This window comes from Pipistrellus kuhlii, unplaced genomic scaffold (assembly GCF_014108245.1).
Source record: "Pipistrellus kuhlii isolate mPipKuh1 unplaced genomic scaffold, mPipKuh1.p scaffold_m20_p_12, whole genome shotgun sequence".
NCBI lineage: Eukaryota > Metazoa > Chordata > Mammalia > Chiroptera > Vespertilionidae > Pipistrellus > Pipistrellus kuhlii.
This window is the reverse complement of record NW_023425427.1, coordinates 49,835,917-49,857,408: the sequence shown is the minus strand read 5'-3', so window position 1 is coordinate 49,857,408 and position 21,492 is coordinate 49,835,917. Positions and strand designations below refer to the sequence as shown.

At 38.2% G+C, this 21,492-nt stretch overlaps 1 non-coding gene across 1 annotated transcript; it reads left to right on the top strand.

Moving 5' to 3' along the window:
- Window positions 1–19,199: 19,199 nt before the first annotated feature.
- On the top strand, window positions 19,200–19,304 carry LOC118716829. The gene has a single exon (XR_004987283.1). It is a non-coding gene; the product is annotated as a U6 spliceosomal RNA (small nuclear RNA).
- Window positions 19,305–21,492: the final 2,188 nt, after the last annotated feature.

Here is a 21,492-nt window from a genome sequence, read left to right as displayed (position 1 = left end):
TTACAAAATGGTCTTCCTGATATTTCAAGTACCAACCTGTCACCATACATTTCTATTACAATAGCATTGACTGTATTCCCTATGTTACAATTTCCATCACTATGACTATTCTGTAACTACCAATTTGCACTCCTTAATCCATCCAACGTTTTCACTGAGCCCCACCACCACTCCTCTGGCAACCATCAGTCTATTCTCTGTATCTATAAGTCTGTTTCTATCTCATATGTTTATTTTTTTTCTGTTCTTTACACAATCTGCATTCCCACCAACAGTACACTAGGGTTCCATTTTCTCTACATCTTCACTAACGTTGCTTTTTTATGATAACCAGTTGTGGGGTAGTATCACATTGTGGTATTCATTTGCATTTATCTGATTATAACTGAAATTCTATATATAATAAGTGAAGTCATATGGCATTTGTCTTATTTGTCTTTCTCTGTCTGATTTATTTCACTTAGTATAAAACCCTTTAGGTCCAGTCATGCTGTCACATATGGTAAGTATTCATTCTTATCACTGAGTAGTATTCCATTGTATAATACATACTATCCACTTCTCTAATGATAGGCACTTTGGTTGTTTCCATATATTGGCTATTGTAAATACTGCTGCAATGAACATGGAACTAAATATATTTTCTAGAATTAGTGTTTTGGATTTCTTCAGATATATACCTACAAGTGGAATTACTAGGTCATAAGGCAATTTCATTTTTAAAATTTTGAGGAATTACTTTCCACAATGGTTTCACCAATCTGCATTCCCACCAACAGTACACTAGGGTTCCATTTTCTCTACATCTTCACTAACATTGTTGCTTTTTATGATAACCAGTTGTGGGGCAGTATCACATTATGGTATTCATTTGCATTTATCTGATTATAACTGATGTTGAGAATATAATTCGTATTTGGAGAAATTCTATTTAAGACTTCTGCCCATTTTTAATTGGATTGTATGTTTTTCTGGACCTAAGTTGTCTGAGTTCTTTATAAATTTTGGATATTATCCCAAATAGTGAAATCAATCTTAAAAAGGAAGAACAAAGTGGAAGGTGTCACACTACCTTATATCAAATTATACTGCAAGGCTGTAGTAATCAAAACAGCATTGTAGTGGCATAAAACAGACACGTAGATCAATGGAACCATATATAGAGCCCAGAAATAAACCCACACATATATCGTCAATTTATGACAAAGAAAGCCAAGAATGTGCAATGTGGTAGAGGCAGTCTCTTCAATAAATGGTTCTGGGAAAATTGAATGGAGACATACAAAAAAACCTGAAACCATTAAACTCCTACATTAAAACATAGTAAAATTTCAGACATTTCCCTTAGCAATATTTTTTCTGACAAATCTCCTCAGGCAAGGGAAAGAAAAGAAAAAATATATCCAAATGGAACTTCATCTCACTAAAAGATTTTGCACATCACAAGAAACTATCTACAAAACAAAAAGACAGCCTACTGAATGGGAGAATATAATCCCCAGCAAATCTCTTTCTTAACATTTGTTTCTTCTTTGGGTTCTGGAACACTTGATTACTCTCCTATAACTGATATGTTTCTTATATCTCATCTTTCCTGGTTGTTCTTTATCCATCAGGCCATGAGAAGATGATGATTGTACAAAGTATCATCTTCTCTCATCATACTGCCTCTGATCTGACTTTTATTGCTGATGGTTCCTTCTCTCTATGGATAGCACTGCCATCTACTTAATTTTCCAAAACATCAACTTGAGCATCATTTCAGACCCCTCTCTTCCTGTTTTCCCTTTGAGCCAAAAGATCCTTCAGTGCTGTCCATTCAGTCTCTTAAATATATCTCAGATATGTTTCCTCTTTTCCATTTCCATAGCCACAGACTTGAAGACCTGACCAGCTATCCTATTCCCAATTTCAAAAGTCTTCACCTTTCTCCAGCTAGCATGCTAACCTATCCTTTACAATGGTGCTAGTGTAATATTTCTAAAATATAAATCAGATCACATTAGTTCTCTTAAAAAAAAAAAATCCTTCATGGCTTTCGATGCCAATATATTTAAGTCTTAAATTCTTAGTATATATCCCAATTTCCCACATGGCCCACCTGCAGCTTGCTGAATGGGACATACATTCTCAAGCCATCCTGCCTTTTTTAATGCTATTTCTGCTGCCTAGTAAGTCTAGTGAAATATTATATCTTCCTCAAGACCATTAAGTCTTACCTTTCTTGTGAAAGCTTCCTTGGCAGCTCACGAAGCTGTGTATTCCCTTCCCTTGAACACATTCCTATGTTATACTTATTGTAGATGGTTACAATATATACTAGTATTTTTAGCTCACATAATAATGGTAATAATAATAATAATACCAAGAATATTTTGATATGTATGTGTCTAGTACCACTCTAATTCATTTAATGCACTAATGCATTTAATCCTCACATAAATGTTGAGGTAAGATTCATTATACTCTCATTTTACAAATGAGAACATTGAGACATAGAAAGTAAAATACTCTGCCTGGAATCTATTAAGTAGTAAGGGGAAAATGCAAACTAAGATAGATTGGTGACAGAAATATTTCAAACCTGAAGACTGTAAACTCAGGGTCCGTGAATTACTCATCTTTCTACCCAGTAACTAGCATACTGCCTGCCACAGAACTGGTGCCCTATTCTTGTAGGTTGAATGAAAGGCCAAACCCAAGGGAAGTTACACTAAAATCCAAATATATTTTCCAGTGAAACTGATATATATATTTCAAGTGTGTTTCCAATGAAATTAAGCAAAATGTTTTCTATAAATAAGTTTAAGCACCTGTAGAAATATTTTTTAAATAATTATCAGTTGCAGGAGACAAAAAATATACACATGCACAACAACACAATTAAAATATGTCACAAGACAGATGGCAAATCTGAAGTCATAGGCTTATTGATCAGGTAGGCACTGAAAAGGTAGGCACTGAAACAGAAACTCTGTTACCCGTTGACCTTCAAGGACATAAAATAAGAGTTTGTGCCATGAGGCATTTCTACAAATACACTATGAAATATGGTGTTGCTCTGAGTTGTAAAATGTTGCAATCCAGAATCATTGTCCTAAATTACCGCAGGGTCTTTTCTCTCTTTGTTTCATCTTCTAAGGCATTAAAATTTAAGAAATAGAAACTGCTTCAATGAACACAATAGAAAGGGGATGTTGATCCTTATAGACAGGAGCAGATAATGTTAAAGAAAATACTGTAGGGTCACCAAAGGCTAGCCAGTAGAAAGCAAAGCAATGGCCAGCCCTGAAAATTATTTATTTGAAAAATAAAATGGTATAAAATTCTATTTCAATTGCAAAAACTATATCAGAAGAGAATGCATCAATTGTGCAAATTGAAACCTGTAAAATTTCAAGTCAGGGTGACAGATGGGGGCATATTTGGAGTGAAAAACCTGGCAACATTGTTTGCAAAAATTCTGGAAATCAACCATGGTTTGAAAAAAATTGTATATATGGAAAGATTGATAATCTCTCTCTCTCTCTCTCTCTCTCTCTCTCTCTCTCTCTCTCTCTCTCTCTCTTTCTCTCTCTCTCTCTTTCTCTCTCTCTCTCTCTCTCACACACACACACACACTCTTAGAAACCTGTACAGTTTACAAACAAATGCAGCAGTGAGAGTGGCAAGGGCACAGGCAATGTAGACTTTGACTCTATTCTGGCTCCACCATTGGCTAAACTACGTGATAAGTGACCTTTTGTGTGTGTTTTTTTTTTTCCTTTTTTTTCTTTCTCATCCTATCTAATAAAGAGGGAATATGCTAATTGACCCTCACACAGTCACAAAGATGGCAGCGCTTACAGCCAATAAGGATGGAATATGCTAATTGACTGCCCTGCCCTCAAAGATGGTGGCACCCACAGCCACAAGATGGTGGTGCCAGTCCCCTTAGCCCTGATAGGGTGGCAGGCATACAGAAAGGCCGGGCCTGCCCCCCTCCCCGATGGGCCAGGCGTTGCCACGTGCCTTCCTCCAGAGTGCCCCAGTCCCCTCAGCCTTCCCGCCACCCAGGGCCAGCCTAAGGTACAGGCTAGCCTCAGCTCACGGCTACCCAGCCACCCAGGGCCACCCAAGGCTCAAGTAACCATGGCTGGCCAAGGCTGATGCTGCCAGCAGTGGCAGCAGCAGAGGTGTGATGGTGGCGTTGCCTTCCCCTGATTACCGGGTCACCTACCACCCTGAGGGCTCCCAGACTGTGAGATGGGGGAGGCTGGGTTGAGGGACCCCCCATCTAGTTCATGAATATTCATGTGCCTGTCCTCTAGTTTTCAATATGAAAATACTTGCTTTAAAGAATTACTGTAAAAATTAGAGATGTGTAGAGTTTCTATCCTTATCATTGGTGGCATTATCGTTAATAAAATATATTCCATATTAATGTATATGGGCATATGGAGCCTAATCCTAAAAGAAAGGCAACTCAAAACTAAATTATGTATGACAGAAAAAAGCAAGGTGAAGGACAGCCATAAAATCGGGAGCAAGGATAGAGTGAGAATTACTTATGGCGGTAAATAGCAACACCTAGTGAAGGTGTGAAAAACTGTCCTAATACCCCTTATACCATTTTAAAGAGGGCTATTTACAGACTTTAAGCCTTTGGCTCCTGCAACTGTGAATTATTTTTAAAATACTTCTACAGCTGCTTAAATATATTTATAGAAAACATTTTGTTTGATTTCTTTGGAGGCATACATAAATCAGTTTAACTGGAAAAATATATTTACTAACCTTAGGTCTTTTCCTCTATTTCTTATCATACTTGAATCACACAGAGATAAAAATAACTGATAACAGTATCTTACCTGCTCTGTGTTCTTTGCATATGGACCTCCACCTTGCATCACTATACTAGCAGTCTATATATCCTTCCTGTTGGCAGTATTAAAAAAAAAAAAAAGACTAAGTTTGTAAGATTAAAAACCCTACTAAGCTTACTCTAACCTGCAAATGTCATATAAAACTGTAGGAACACAAAAACCATATCAGATATTCCTAAGGAAACAATACCTTAAGTACCAAGACACATTAGAGACACACAATGATATGAGTTTTAGACAAAGCCCTGTAACATTTTTTGTGTGGTAAAAATAGAATAACAAAATACCCATTAAGTAACCCAGGCAAGAAACAGAGAAACTTACCCTGAAAGTCCAGAGATTATGGGGGAGAAAATAAAATTATAGATAGTCTAGATAAGTAAAAGATGAACTACAAAAAAAATAAATAAAAGCAAAGCAAAGCAGCATGAGACTAAATGTTACACTACAATAAGCTAATTGTGCATAATCAAAATGCCCTTGAAAACACTGTCGGATAGTGCCATATTGGAGAGAAACGTGTTATTTCTCCATATGGCTAACAAAGTCAGCTAGCTATTCTCTCCAACATTGAAACAAATCGATGTTTATTTGGATGAGCTTAAATTTGGGGCCATGTAGTATAAAAAGCATATGTCTTTAAAACAATAAGACAAAAGGGGTGGGGGCCAGGTGGAGGTGGGTATAGTGAGTAGGGGGTAGAATGGGGACATCTGTAATAGTGTCAATAATAAAAATAAAGTTAAAGAAATAAAATAGATAAAGCAATAGGAGCAAATTCAGTATGGGGAGATGCTTCCAAGATAAGTCAGGACAAAAACTGTTTTTGAGTAGAAAGGCATGTGTAAATAGCTATGCTATTTAAACTCCTTAAACTCATAATTATTCTTTCTCTCTCTCCCCCTTCCCACTGAATAGTTAAATTTATCTTCATTAATAACTCCCATGATAGGATAAAGATAAATACTGAAAAGAAAAGAAAATCGGACAGTTTACAATTCACCAAGTCCACCAAGCAATCCCAGAACACTTTGGTGTGCCTGAATTAATAGAACTTATTCTAGTCTAACTTCCATTATTAAAATTCTTACTCATTTCCATATTCCTGGATGGTAGAGTCTAGAAAAGGCACTTAGAAAGATAACTCTTAAGTGTTGACACTCTGTTCATTCATTTAACACTATAAGGCATATAATGAAACTCTGGCTGAGGAGTAACTTACTCCAGGTTAGAGCTTGCAAGGAGCAGAGCAAAAATCGGAATCCGTAACGGTTTGACTCTGCAGGTGCACAATCTTCCCACTCCCAGAGTCATTAAGGCAATGAGCCCTCAAGCCATGCTCACAGCAGACACCCATAATTGAGCAGACCATTCTTTCATCACAGTGATGGCCTTAAGAAATTTCCAACCATCTTTTAATGGTACATCTAAAAAGGCAGAAACAAATGAAACCGGTAGGACATGCTAACTGCAATCCTGGGACGGTAGCATTCCTTTCGGTGCCTCATCTTGCCAAGGGATGCTACAAATATTTGTTGAAAGAATGAATAAAGTTCTAATACTGAAAGAGAAAAACAAATTTGGGGATAAAAATGGAATAGGGAACTAACACTGCATACAAATAGAAAGGAAGTCTTTTGTTCATTTCATGAACAATGTGGTTTGCATTAAATGAATGAGCTGAATAGACCAGCAAACTGCATTTCAGCAGTGCTTTGGCTATTCACAACAAAGACAGGATGAATATTTCAAACTAAAGGCTCACCACATTTCCTTGGAAGATGGCTTCTCTTAGAATCACCTAATTTCACAGGAAAAAAAGAATTGGAAAGTCCAGCGTATTTCTGGAAGCATTTTCCTCTAGAAAGACATTTCCTAAAAAGACATCTCTGAGAGGCTTCATAGCATCCCCAAAGTTTGGTGGCACCTGTGAAATCTTTTTTTCAGCAATAGGTTCCTATAATTTGCATCCAAACTACTTTAATAAATTTGCCTTCTGACTCATGATCGATGTCTTTGAAAACTACAGTTCTTTTATTCTTCCTAACTATTGGGATTAATGATAGATATCTTGGGGGCTACAAGAGGGTTGAGATAAAGGATTAAAATAGATTATATACATTTTGTGCATAACTAAAGTAAAATAGCAATAATTAGAGCAATAAATATAATTTATAACCATGTAGCTGATATGGTATATATTACCACCAATGGGTTTCCAGATCAATGAGAGGTAAGTGTATAAACCCTAAAATGTAATATACAGTAAAATTTCTATTTTTTATTTAGCAGTCTCTATTAAATAATTCTAGAAAAAAAAGTATATACCTCCATCTTTTGCCTTAATCAAGTTATAATCAATTATAGCCATTAGCTATTTTAGTAATCAGGAAAGATTAGTAGATATTCCAAATAGCTCATTTTTCTCCAGATCATGGGCAGGTACCAGGAAAACACAAAATGCACTGCTTATTGCTAATGAGTTTTCCTCAGTTGTAAATACTTCAATGGCAAGAGCTTGTCTGAGACTTCATCTCATTGCTGACAGTCACTGCTCATGGCATATTCTCAGAAAGTTGCCAGTGGAATGTCCTTTATGAAATGGCCGCTACACATTGCAGTTTCTAAGACATCTTTGAATGGAAAGGACTGAATAAAAACTCTCCAGTATTCTCTGTAACTATATGTTAACAGTAGAAGCCCAGTGCATGAAATTTGTGCACAGGGAGTTGGTTTGTCCCACAGCCGAACTGGCACCCTCTTCAATCTGAGACCCTTCAAGAGTGGGTAGGATCAGGCCTAAACAGGCAGACAGTCATCCCTCTCACAATCCAAGACTGCTGGCTCTCAAATGCTCACCTACCTGCCTTACTGATTGCCCCTAATCACTTCTGCCTGCCAGTCTGATCATCTCCTAACGACTCCCCTGCCTGCATGATTGATTCCTAACTGCTCCCCTGCCAGCCTGTTTGCCCCTAACTGCCCTCTCCTATAGGCCTGGTCCCCCCCCCAACTGTTCTCCTCTGCAGGCCTGGGTACCCTCCAACTGCCCTTCTCTACAGGCCTGCTTGCCCGCAACTTCCATCCTCTGCCAGCCTGGTCACCCCTAATTGCCCTCCCCTGCAGGCTTCGTGGCCCCCAACTGCCATTCCCTGTTGGCCATCTTGTGTCCACATGGGGGCAGTCATCTTTTACCACATGGGGGGCAGCCATCTTGTGTGTTGGAATGATGGTAAATTTGCATATTACTATTTTATTAGGTAGAATAGAGGCCTGGTGCCTGGGTGGGGGCCAGCTGGTTTGCCCTGGAGGGTCTCCCGAATTAGGATGGGTGTTCACATGGGGCATGGGGCAGCCTTGGTGAGTGTCATGTGGTGGTTGCAGGCTGGCCACACCCTCCAGCAACCCAAGTGGAGACTCTGATATCTGGGATTTATTTACTTTCTATAATTGAAACTTTGTATCCTTGAGCAGAGCCAAGCCTCCTGCATGCTCTGTGGCCACAGCCATTTTTGTTGGGATTTATTTATCTTCTATGATTGAAACTTTGTATCCTTGAATGGAGGCCTAAGCTGGCCAGAATGTGTGGAAAGTTTGGCTTCCTCCACTGCTGGGGAAATTCAATACTCCTGCAAGCTCTGTGGCCACAGCCATCTTGATTGGGTTAATTTGCATACTCACTCCTGATTGGCTGGTAGGTGTGGCTTGTGGGTGTAGCAGAGTGATGGTTAATTTGCATGTTTCTCTTTTATTAGATAGGACTAGAGGCCCATTGTAGGAATATTCCTGCAATAGGGTTTTCTGCTGTGGTCGCTGCCCCCCTGTTTTCCTCTCTTCTCCCTGACTTGCCTGTTTTCCTCCCTTCTCCGCAGCCCTGCTTGCTTGCTTCTCTGCAGCTTCACTCCCTTCTGCAGTGCTTGGCTTCTTTCTATGCTGTCTTTAGTCTTCACTCTGGCCTGGATATGCACAATAACCACCATCTTGGTTGGGTTAATTTGCATACTCACCCTGATTGGCTGGTGGGCAGGGCTTGTGGGCATAGCAAAGGTGCTGTCAATTTGCATGTTTCTCTTTTATTGTGTAGGATTGCACCAAGATCCCTAGATCCTACCTTATCCACCCTAGCATAAAGTCTCCCAATTTCATTTCTGCTGTAGAACCTCATGAGAAGAGGGAGAATATAGCAACAATGAAATAGGTGTTCCTCTGTTTTACTAAATGGAGAAGGAAGACAGAGAAATGGAAAAACAATCTTAGAGCAGCCCCAGGAGTGGCTTCTTCTCATAATTCATTTTATCAGGACTTAACTTTGATGATCATCAAAGTTAAGTCCTGATACAATGAATTAAGCATCAGGCAATTATGACAAAACTGTTGACAAATCACTAAAGTCCTCTGCCTCTCCCATGTGTTAAACAGTGCCTTCTGCTCTGCTGTTCTTTTCTTTCTATATGTCCATCCTATATATACAGAGCACAAAATCCAATGAGCATAACACTATAGAGTCAGACTATAGTGTTCCTTTCCTTCTCAGTATTAGAACAAGGAAAGGAACACTATAGTCTGACTCTTATTCTATTTAATGCAAAAAACAAATATTCTGTCATTAAATTTCCTTAAAACCCAACACATACTATTTCCAGGAACCTATTCTCATTCATGAATATTCTATATTTATTAAATGAAAATAACATTTATATGTCAATATATATTGGCATGTTCCTTTTGAGATGGAAGGGAAATAATCTATCTTTATGCTTTTATTGTTTTTCTACCAGATGCTTAGGAAACCAAAAATTGAGCTTTATAGATGTCGGAAGCAATCCTATTCTGTCATTTTTTTTATGCACATGCTGACTCAATGTCATAGAATAACTGGGTTGCTTTCAGCTTTCCTTGACAGTCCAAAGAAAGAGTAATGCATACAAATCATTTTACTGTTTAAAAGTTTTGAATAAAACATGCTAACCTTGTCATACTAAGTGACAGACAGAAATGTCACCATTGTTTGCCAGGGACAAATAATCCATATACTTCATGTATAATTCATCTGATCTTTAAGAATGTTTAACAATATTGAATTTAGATAAATTTCAATGTTATGATGCATCAAACTTCCTTTATCAATTTATGCATGTGCCTCATCAATTTGTCTTCATTTGTATTACAATATTTTTGTATTAACTATGACAATCTAGGGGATATTCTTATTTTCAGGGAAAATGTACATGTTTTTTACCCATATTACAGCCCCCTCTCTATGTCCCTCTCTCCATCAGCTCTTAACTTAGAAATCTCAAATAGCCCAAGGGTTGTAAATCTGCCACAGAAGTCCCAGCTGCAAGTCACAAGTATCTATATGTCTTCTGACATAGAGCCTTTGGTCTCCAAACAGACATTGATGAACTCAGAGACATAACACTCCAATCCTTTCTAAAATAAGGTTTCAGTGGCTTCCAAGTCCTTTCTGTCAATCAAAGCTAACCAGGGGCAGGTCTAAAATGAGTTGGCTTGAGGTAAAATACATGAACAAGAATGTTTTGAACAGGCTTCAAAGTGAGCTGGGATCCCCTATACCAATTGATGTTGGTGGCCTTCTACTAGGTCCCTCCTGAGCCACTGTCAATGCCAATGATCTTATGGTTTCTCTGAGTCTGAAAGGACTTCTCACTATCTTCATTATGTAAAACCAGTGTCTCTAAGAGGAGAAGAAACCATTTGGTTGACAGCACCCTCAATATGGTTAGAAAATAAAATACAACAGAATCATATAGTAAATTATTCATGGAGCATAGGAACAAATTGAGCAACTAAATATAAACCAGATTAAAGTTTCCAGAAGCACCTTCTGAAAGCTTATTTCCTATTTTAGGAAAAGTAACTAATTATTTCTATGCAACTTAAGTTTGCAAAGGGTCATCCTTTCATCCCCTTCTTCCATACCTCAGAATTTTTTCTCCTTTCTGAGTCTTAGGAAGTTCTTTATGCCCTTGAAGATAATTTTACTTCAATTAACAATATTTGATAGTCCATCTGATACCAAAGCAAAATAATATTGAAAATAAGCTATATTTAAAAAATTAAAAAGGAGGCAGGGGCTGGGTGAAGGTGGATAAAGGAGGACAAATGGGGCATCTGTAATAAAAAGAAATAATTTCTTTAAATTGATAAATTAATTTAAAATTTCATATTTCAAAAGGTGAGTTGCTTTTGTTTTGTTTTTCAGAGAAAGTATGGAACAGGGAGCTAGCATACCCATGCATATTACATTTCTTGATTAGCAATTCATACATTCTCTTCAAGTTCTTACTTTATTTACTTACTTATGCATACACCAGTTCACCTTCTCTGAGTGACACCTAGATGTGCACATGGGTACATACAAACATTTAATTATACATGTATCTTTTTTCTCTTTTCAGTGCATTGGAAAAAGCAAACCATTTTTTTTACTAACTGAGCTGTCATCTCTGTTGTAGCCCATTCACAAAGCAGTAGAAAATTACCTTATGAATTCATTTATAACTTCAAAGGAGAAAAAACAAATAATATAAATAGTGTTGGGTAAAAAAAACCTATGAGAAATTATTTAAATTTATACATTAGAATTAAGAAAGAGCTTCCTTCTGAGAAATGCCAAATGCAATAAGGGATTCTATAGAACCCCTCCTGCAAAAAAGTATTTATAATAGCATTTTGTTTTGTTTTTGTTTTGTTTTAATCGCTTGAGTAGCTTCTAATTTTTGTATAGAACCTGGGTTGAGTGTGTAAAGTTTTCACTTGATCTTCCAAAGTGACATGACAAATCAAAAATATTTAAGAATCACAGTTTGGAGTATAGGGACTCCTATCCTATCTAATAAAAGAGTAATATGCAAATTGACCACACCTCCACTGCAACAAACCACGCCTACAATCCAAGCCCACAAACCAATCAGGGGCAAATATGCAAATAAGCCCAACCAAGATGGCTGTGGTCACAGAACAAGTAGGAGGGAGGCTTGGTTTTCCTAGGCAATGGAGGAAGCCAAGCTTTCCACATGCCCTTGCCAGCCCAGGCCTCCACTCAATTCTACAAAGTTTCAATGATTGATGATAATTAAATCCCAACAAAAATGGCTGTGGCCATGGAGCAAGCAGTAGGCTTGGCTCCACTCAAGGATACAAAGTTTCAATTATAGAAGATAAATAGATCTCAGATACCAGGGCCTCCCCTTGGGTTGCCAGGGGCATGGCAAGCCTGCAAACCACCACAGGCTCCTCACCCAGGCCACCCCACACGCTAAGGAAACCCCCACCCTGATTCAGGACACTCTTCAGGCCAAACTAGCTGGCCCCCACCCATGCACCAAGATTCTATCCTATATAATCCTTTATAATAAAAGAATAATATGAAAATTAACCATCACTCTAGCACACAAGATGGCTACTCCATGTGGTCAAAAATGACTGCCCCCATGTGGACACAAGATGGCCACCACAAGATGGCCAGCCGGGTAAGATAGTTGGGAGGGACCAGGCCTGCAAAGAGAGGGCAGTTGTGAGCAATCAGGCTAACAGGGGAGGGAAGTTGGGAGGCACCAGGCCTGCAAAGGAGGGCAGTTGAGGGTGATCAAGCCTGCAGGCGGGGGAAGTTAGCAGTGACCAGGACGACAGAGGAGGGAAATTGGGGAGATCAGGCCTGCAGGGGAGGGCAGTTAGGGACAATCAGGCTGTCAAGGGAGTCGTTAGGGAGTGGTCAGGCTGGCAGGCAGAAGCAGTTAGGGGCAATCAGGAAGGCAGGCAGGCAAGCAGTTGGGAGCCAACAGTTCTAGTGAGAGGGATGTTTAACTGCCCGTTTAGGCCCAATCCAGGATGGGGCCCAAACGGGCAGTTGGACATCCCTTGAGGGGTCCCAGATTGAAGAGGGTGCAGGCTGGTCTGAGGGACAATCCTACTCCCCACCCCCCCCCCCTTGCAAGAATTTCATGCACCAGGCCCCTAGTTTCTCTATAAGGGTTTGAGTTACTTCTACCTGGGGATTGGAAATTGCATTGGCTATAGTATAAAAACTCAAAATTTGCTGGTTTAAAAGACTTAATTTGGTCCTTAAGTAGTTTTCACTACATACCACTGACAGATTTTCACATTCATTCACAGTATACACATGTCCATAGATTTCCATTATTTTCCAACAGTTCTAATTTCATTCTAGAACATTTACCAGATGGAAATGGGCCATTATATTGAGCTTTTGGCAGGTAAAGTTGGCTTTCCTAAATGAAAATCCCACGTTTGAGGATCCCATGAAATTGGCAATAATTGACTTTTGAATACATAGAGAATTTTAACCTTTTTTTATTTGCACAAGACAAGAAAGTCATTTGAAGAGTTTTCTATTAACCATTTAAACATTTTCATTGTTGTTAAATCTGGGCCTTGAACTGGTATCAATTTGGACAGAGGATTTACTTAATAAATTCCAATACTAATAATTCTCATCATTAACACCACCATGACAATCGTTATTTTGTTGGTACTATTAAGCAATATTTAAAGGATGGAACTTATAATTCATTGAGTGATACTTTGGAAAGCCCCTATCTTCCAGTGTACTTTAGAGAAGTCTCAGAATGGAGTACATTGAATATACTTGATAGAGCTATGATTTCTTCTCCCCAAACACAGCTTACTTTCTGTTCTCCAGGTTTTGGTGGTCTTTTAAAAATCCTTCTGTTGCTGAAACCGGTTTGGCGTTTTGGGTAGAGCGTCGGCCTGTGGACTGAAGGGTCCCAGGTTTGATTCTGACCAGGGCCTTGTACCTTGGTTGTGGGCACAGTGGGGCGTGTGCAGGAGGCAGCTGGTCGATGTTTCTCTCTCATCGATGTTTCTATCTCTCTATCCTTCTTCCTTCCTCTCTGTAAAAATTCAATAAAATATATTTTTTAAATCCTTCTGTTATTTTAAACCTACCTCTCCCTCTACTGTCATTTTATTTGGGGAATTACATAAAATATTTAGCATTTCTTGAGACAGATTGGATTTAAGATTAAGATTGGTCTATTAGCCTAATAGAATTTCCCCCTATTCTTTTCTATGTAACACACTTCTGCTTAGTATTTTTTCCACTTAGAACAAGCTGGTGGGGAAAAGGTGAGTGGCAAAAAAAAAAATGATATTAACCTTTAACTTAGGGAGCTGGAGAGGGAGAGAGATTTACCAGGGCAATGCCAAGTTTAGCATCAGCTGGAAGGCTCTGACTATGGGTTTTTGGCATGTACTGTGTGAAATCAACAAGGCAGTGTGGAGAAAAATGTATTGCAGTTATGCTTCTGATAACTATAAACAAGCTTAAGACTATTTAGGACAGCAATGAGCCAGAGAATAAATGGTGATAACAAATGCTTCATAGCATTCTGTTTATCATTTTAATGGTAAAATAAAGAAGTAAAATGGTAAAACCTGTCCTTTCATTTGAAGGAATACTTCTTATTAGCCAAATTCTCAGAGAAATGATCACAGGAGTGGTTAAATATGGTAATTTTGATATGAAATGATTAAAATATTTTCCCAACCACAAACCTCATGCACCATAAAATTTATAATACTCATGTTTCATTATTTAAAACTCGCCATTGTTCATGCTGCCTCAAAATGGTGCATTTCACAAAATAAAATATGCTGGTGGAGCGACACCAAGCAGCAGGCAGCCTTGCCTGTCTTCCTCAACTCCATCTGGGAAGCCTAAGTATTAGCCTACATGAAGTTACATTTTCTGTGCTTACACTTTTCTGGTTTATTTCAGCAAATATTTCTTAAAATGCCTTAATGGGGATTTCATATATTTCACATGAGAATACTTGAACAGGGTAGAAAAGGGATAAAACTTGGATGATCTAGGAAGAATGGGAAGGAAAAGGGAGAAGAGATTTACATCTAATGTAACAAAAAGTGGGCCACAGGGGACTGCGAATCCCAGTGTAAGATTTCAGGGCTGGGTGGCATGATCATGAGCACTGAGGGGCAAAACTGTTATTTATAGGAAGCAGCCTCATCATTAAGCCAAAAGTGATAATTTATGTTTGTTTTACAAAACTTCTTGATGACTTTTGAAACGAAAAAAGTCAACTGAAAATCAGGAGCAAAAAACCAAAATTGCACAAAAATTACCTGCAGATCTTGACGGCAAAGTAAGTCTTTTCTTTGAAGTAGGGGGTAGTCTTATACATCGAATATAGGCCTAGACCTATGTTTTAACTGTAAAATTAGGGGCTCATCTTATACGCCGGAAAATATGGTAATTTTGATATGAAATGATTAGCCCTGGGAAGGAACTGGAAGGTAAGAAAGAGGGAGGGAAATTTGAGTTATTTTGCAGATAAAAAGAAGCTAGACTTGGATTTTGAGGCTTGGGGAAATTTAGGGATTTATTTTTTTAACTTTTAGGGGTTCTTAGCAAAATATCAAGGATGGATTCTCCTTGCCAATGTTCTATATAATTAATTGGTTCCTTTCATAAAACAGTAAGAAACTTAGAACTCCACGACACAGATCTCAGTCAAAAAGGTTTTTCAATAACATCTTTAATTTTCTACTCAAATGAGTATTAAGAATAATCACATATTACTTATATAGTCACCACAATAATATGCTGGCAAGGTTTCCTCCTTTAGGTTACAAAATTCCTAATAGTGATGACCTCTCCCTTCTGAATTAAGATAGGCAGAGAGAGGTCACTCAAGGTCCATGAACATAACCTTCCCTGGTGGTGAGGTGGCTCAATACTTTGTTTTATAACCAAAATAATGGTATGAAGTAACTTTCAGTTATGGCTTTTCAGTTCTCATGTGGACTACTGAGAGAGAGACACACATTTCTTTAACCTCTAAAAGAAATCATTCAAAAGCAAGGCTACATCACTTCTTATAGGAAGAGGGAAACATGCTCCAGGACACTTCATGCTTTACCTGTCTCCTCGGCTGAAACATATAATCTTAGCCTTGGGAAATGGAACTTTTCCTGTTCTAGGAGCATTCATGATAGTAGAGCAAGCACGTATGTTTGTAGATAAAGGGAGGTTTGTCATCTCATAAACCCTCACAGCCTGCTTTTCACAAAAATAGGAGAAAATGAGAATTTGGATAGTTCTGGCACAATCTCAGAACAGCAGCTGCCTATCCAGAGAGCAGAAGGTTGAAGCCCCTGAGAAAAAGATGATCATCGAGAAATACCTGCAGTGGTAATGCCTTCGGACTTTAAAAATAGGAATGTCTAAAATGCAAATGTAGCTCATTTGCAGTGCAGCAGCAACATAACCAACTTCTAATGCTCCCAAACCCTCAATAAAATCTTCAAGTACAAATATGCCTTTACTAATGTTGCTTTGACAAATGTGCAAGAATAGACAAACAGAAAAGTTGCAAAAAGTGGGATACACTGGGGAAATTTTAAAATTCAGAGGAAAAAAAGAAATCAAAGCAAAGGCAACTAAGAGCAGTCATTCGACAATTCTTTGTCCAGTTGTGATGGTGATAGCAGAAGTTGTGTTTATTGGTTTGGTTGACTGATTGTGTAGAACACTAAAGGGCATAAGCTATCTAGCCAGCTTAATTCTTGAAAAATGTACATAAAACAGGACTTTTATTCTGATGATCACAGCAAGCCCACAATGACATGAGCAGACAACCAAATTAGAAATATTTAAAATAATTACATTATGTGCCATAAAAGAATAAAGAAAGATGGATCTCTTGTATTGTTTTGACTGAATGTTACACAAGGTGCTCTTTGTTTGTTTGACATTTTTATTCTTTTGCCTGGGGTGGTCGGTAGAAAAATAGCAATATGGGCAGGAAGAATTGAACAAGAAAGCCAAATGCCTAAAAGGAAATTTGTAGAAAGACTAAGAATTAGGGCTACAGAAAAATAAGTCGGACCACTAGTATGTTTAAAACACTGATCTCACAATTAAGTCATTTTCTTGCAGTTCTATCCATGACTAATGTTGTGTTTGCCCAGGCCTTTGCTTTATTTTGACAAAGGAACTTAGCTGAGAGGCACACTAATGAGTCATGTGATCTTCAATGTCCAGAGCTCCATGCATGCTGCAAAAAGCAGTTCAGTCTTTCATTAATTTATACACAAATTCTACAGCCTTCAACCAGTCCAGTTATGAGAGAAAACAGTTGAAAGCAGGGACTCAGGGAAAGTGCATTTCTGGGCAGGATCTAAACTTGGCCATTAGTCTCAACATTATAAGTATTTTTAAAGGTCTAAGTATATAGTATTTAAAAATAGTGCCTGACACATGAAAGCACCCTAAATGTGTTAGCTATGACTGTGATTGTTTATTAACAGTAGTGTTATATAAGGCAGTAAAATATTTGTGGCATAGTTGCTACTAAGTAAAAAGGAGTTCCATCCTTCTTCTCCATCACCTCCCTCCCTCATCCAATTTTAGATAAATGTGGGCATCCCTTGGCCTTCTTCTCCATCTGCATAGTGCTTGGCACATTCCCCATCTCCGATAACCATACTAATATAGTCAGGCCAGAACTCAAGTGTCATTTAAACATTGACAGAGACAGTTGATTAGACAGGGGGAAAGGACACCACTTTGTTTTTTCATTTTCTTTGATACTTTGATATTCTTTTGGATGTCAAAGATATGAAGGGAACATATTTAAATATAAAGACTATCTGGAAAGGATTCCCATCCCTCCTGGGGCAGCTTCTGGACAAATTCTGACTCTTGGTAATTCTGAGTAGTCTACACTTCTACTCCTGGGATGTCATCAAGTGCTCAGTCTGCTGCCAATTCTCAGAAACCTATTCAACAACAAGTAGAATTACCCTCCTTTTGACAAGAATACCTATAGACTACAAAAAATAAGACTGAGTGTAAAAATTGCAAATCCATATACCTAGTGCCATGATAAGTATGCAAATTGGTGGTCTGAAAAGTCCATATGACAAGCACTGAGGGATATAACTATACTAAACAAGGCCTTGTTTGTTTAGTTAGTCTCTTTCACATCTCTTACCTTCTCCATCAAAAGTTTATTTTTGTATCTATCACATTATGAAAGGAACTGAGCTATCCTGCTAAATAGGTACTTGTTTAAATCTATATCTATTTCCATAGTTTCTCTATCTCTATATTTATATCTATATATCTAATAGTATATATATATATCCCCTTTAAAAGTAAGAAGGAACTAAAAAGGAAAGCCTGAGTGAACAGGAAATGTGTCAGCTCTCCCAGGGCATGCTGTGTCTACTGCTGCCACAGGACTTGTCCCAATGCTCACCTGCCTCCCCTGTGAGATTATATATATATATATATATATATATATATATATATATATATATATATATCCATTTATATCTAGATCTAGATCTATTAGTATATATCTCTCTATCTCTATATTTATATCTATATTTATAGAGATAGACATGATTTTACCTTAAAGTAGACTGAATATGTGTTATTGGAATACATTTGTGTGTGTATTTACTTCTGTTTATTTTGGGATAGTTGGTGGGATAGAATGTTGAAAATATTTTAATATAAAGCATTAAAGACTAACTTCTATTGCACAGCATCTCGTAGATATATGACTGCTTCTCTCATCTTGTTTGACATTATTCAATTTAGTATGTAAGACCAAGGAGTAAGATTAGTTCACCCACATTTTGTTTCAGGCACAGAGAAACTTCTCAGTATGCTCTGATAGAGTATCAAACTATCTTCCTTAATGTTTCATTTAATCTACAGACCATGGTCCATGTTGCAACCCATCTGATTTTAAAACATCAAAGATCTCAGTAACAGAAAAGGATAAAAATGTGAGGCTTTGGATATGATGGCTATTTGGGTACTAGAGCTCTAAACCTCATGTCAGGACTTCTCTAAGTCACTTTATTGTTATGGCATCAAGCAGAGAAATAAGAAATTCCCCCTTTAAAAGTAAGAAGGAACCAAAAAGGAAAGCCTGAGTGAACAGGAAATGTGTCAGCTCTCCCAGGGCATGCTGTGTCTACTGCTGCCACAGGACTTGTCCCAATGCTCACCTGCCTCCCCTGTGATGTTGAGACGCCTTAAGGGCAGACCACATCCTGCCTGGCAGGTACACTGATACTGGGACAGGCACTTGCTGAATCAATGAATATAATATCCCCCACCTTCAATTTAGGGAAACATGCTCACCTTATAGAGAGGAGGAAATCTAATAAGGCACAATGCTTGCACATATGCTTACTCTCAATCCCAGCTTTTCCACTTACTAGCTGTGTAACCTTGGGCAAGACACCTTACCTCTGTGACCCAGTTTGCTCACTCAAAAAACAAGATCAGTGCTTACTTTGACAACACATACACTATAAATTAGAACAATACAGAGATTAGCATGTTTCCTGTGCAAGGATGACATGCAAATTTGTGAAGCATTCCATATTAAAATAAATAATATAATATATAATAAAAACCTAGGTGGCATTGCACCCTCGTGGCCACCACAAGATGGCCGACAGGGAAGGGCAGTTGTGGGCAATCAGGTCAGCAGGGGAGGGCAGTGGGGGGGAGGGGGACCATGCTGGCATGGGAGAACAGTTGGGGCAACCAGGTCGGCAGGGGAGGGCAATTGGGGGTGACCAGGCCTGCAGGGGAGGGCAGTTAGGGGTGACCAGGCCAGCAGGGGAGGGCAGTTGGGGCAATTAGGCTGGCAGGGGAGTGGTTAGGGGCAATCAGACAGGCAGGCAGGCCTAAGAAAGTAGTCAGACATCCCCCATGGGGTCTCAGATTGGAGAGGGTGCAGGCTGAGCTGAGGGACACCCTCTCCCTCACCTCTACCCCCAACCCCTCCTCTCCCTCCAGTGCTCAAATTTTGTGCACCAGGCCTCTAGTAAATAAATAAAAATAAGATCATAATAGCACTTACTTCACAGGGCAGGTACAAGGATTAAGTGAATCAGTATATTTAAAGTGCTTAAAACAGGGCCTGACACATATCACATACTGCAGTGTTAGCTATTGGTTAATTCTACCTCAGTTTTCCCAACATTCATCTGAAATAGAATCAGCCCACTTGACAGATATGAGACTAAAGACTAACTAGGCTCTTAATTGGCAACTGTCTTGTTTAAATTGGTTCTGCCTATTTTCAAAGCTTTTTTGCCCTACCTCAGAGTCTCTCTCTTTTGAGCTTTACTTACCGGTAATTAAATTCAATCTTCAAGTTTCTATCAGATGTAGAAATCTGTTATGTAATGCTATGTGCAACAGAAAAAGATGAATAAGGAATGGTCTTCAATGAGAACAGAATTAACACTGGAAGAAAATGTGGACACAACTAATTTTAGTACAAGGAAAACTTAAGTAATGTAACAGAATTTTGCAGTTCTAGAAATGAAAGGCAGAGGGAAGATTCTGGCTAAAGGTAGGAACAGTTTTATAATAGAAGTAGTTTTCAACTAGCCAAAGAGATTTGTGGAAACGACAGGCAACAGTGGAAGTAAGGAGAAGGAAAGAAAGACATCTCAGAGGAAATCCTAGCATGAGCAATCCTAGAGAGGCAAAAACAGGCACATGCCAGTCTTGCTCAGAGAGAGAGAGACTACTTATGTTTGTTACCATGAAGTATAACTAAGCTTGGAAAGGTAGTACATGGCTACTTTGAGGAAGATCCTAAAAGTCATGCTAAGCAATTGAAACTTTGCTTTATAAGTCACAAGGAATTAGTCTATATTTATGAATAACTTACAAGAAGAAGGGTGTGAAGATGGTCATATGACCAATGCAATATCTTAGGCTATGTATGGAAAGAAAAAGGAGATGAAATGCTAAGAAACAAGGCCAGGGAAAACAATTCAAAGGAAAAGTAATCATGTCCTGAATTGGGATGGTAACAATGAGAAAAATAAGAGGAGGGGGGGAAGGCTAAAAGAGATTTCTAGAAATAGAATATAGAGTTAAGAAGAGAAATGGTAAATGTAATTCCAATTTATAGAGCATTTCTACAGTGCTGGAAATCTGTACACTATCTCATTAAATTCTCGCAACAACCTTGCATGAAAATCCAATACCATTTCTCACAAAGGGAACAAGCAATCTGACTTTGAATATTGACTCCTGGCACTTACTGTATGAAACTGGAAGAATTACCTAGCCTCTCTAAGACTCAATTGCTTTATATATAATATGTAGATGGAAACATCTATCTTACGTTGGTGGTGTGAAAATTAAACCAGATAATGTTTATAATGTGCCTTTAAGGAACTAGCATATATTATCTCTCATTAAGTTATAGAGATATTATTAGGAAAACGTTACTATGAAAGAATGTTAAATTGCCAAGATAAAATTCAATTTCATAGCCTTATAATTTCAAAGTCTGTCCTCTAACATTTCATGTTTCACTTCTCAGTGGAGAGGAACCACTGTCACATCTTTAGAGTGCGGGATGAGATCCAAAATAATGAAAAAGAAAATGAGATCATAGGAATCCTCAAATGAGTCCCAAACTGGCACTTAGTTGAAGATAGTATGTTTTGTCCTAAATCTGAGCCTGGACACCATTTATCAAATAGACTCTTTATAAATCACATAACATTCCATATGTAAAAATTGTAATTCAAAAACTAGATTAGA